The sequence below is a fragment of the Aptenodytes forsteri genome, unplaced genomic scaffold (genome assembly GCF_000699145.1).
Source record: "Aptenodytes forsteri isolate BGI_AS27 unplaced genomic scaffold, ASM69914v1 Scaffold147, whole genome shotgun sequence".
Lineage (NCBI taxonomy): Eukaryota > Metazoa > Chordata > Aves > Sphenisciformes > Spheniscidae > Aptenodytes > Aptenodytes forsteri.
Window position 1 is genome coordinate 28,410 of NW_008795320.1, and position 469 is coordinate 28,878.

The window sequence follows — 469 nt, forward strand, 5'->3', positions numbered from 1 at the left end:
CCGGTACCGGTACCGGCCCCGGGGACGGGCAGCGGGCGGCGGCGCCTCGGGGCATCCCCATCCCGGAGCATCCCCGTCCTGCTGCATCCTCATCCCGTTGCATCCTCATCCTGGTCCATCCCTATCCCAGACCATCCCCATCCCGGTCCATCCCCGTCCTGCTGCATCCTCATCCCATTGCATCCTCATCCCGGTCCATCCCCATCCCGGTCCATCCCCGTCCTGCTGCATCCTCATCCCGTTGCATCCTCATCCTGGTCCATCCCTATCCCAGACCATCCCCATCCCGGTCCATCCCCGTCCTGCTGCATCCTCATCCCATTGCATCCTCATCCCGGTCCATCCCCATCCCGGTCCATCCCTGTCCTGCTGCATCTTCATCCCATTGCATCCTCATCCCGGTCCATCCCCATCCTGCTGCATCCTCATCCCGTTGCACCCTCATCCCGGTCCATCCCTCTGCCGGACG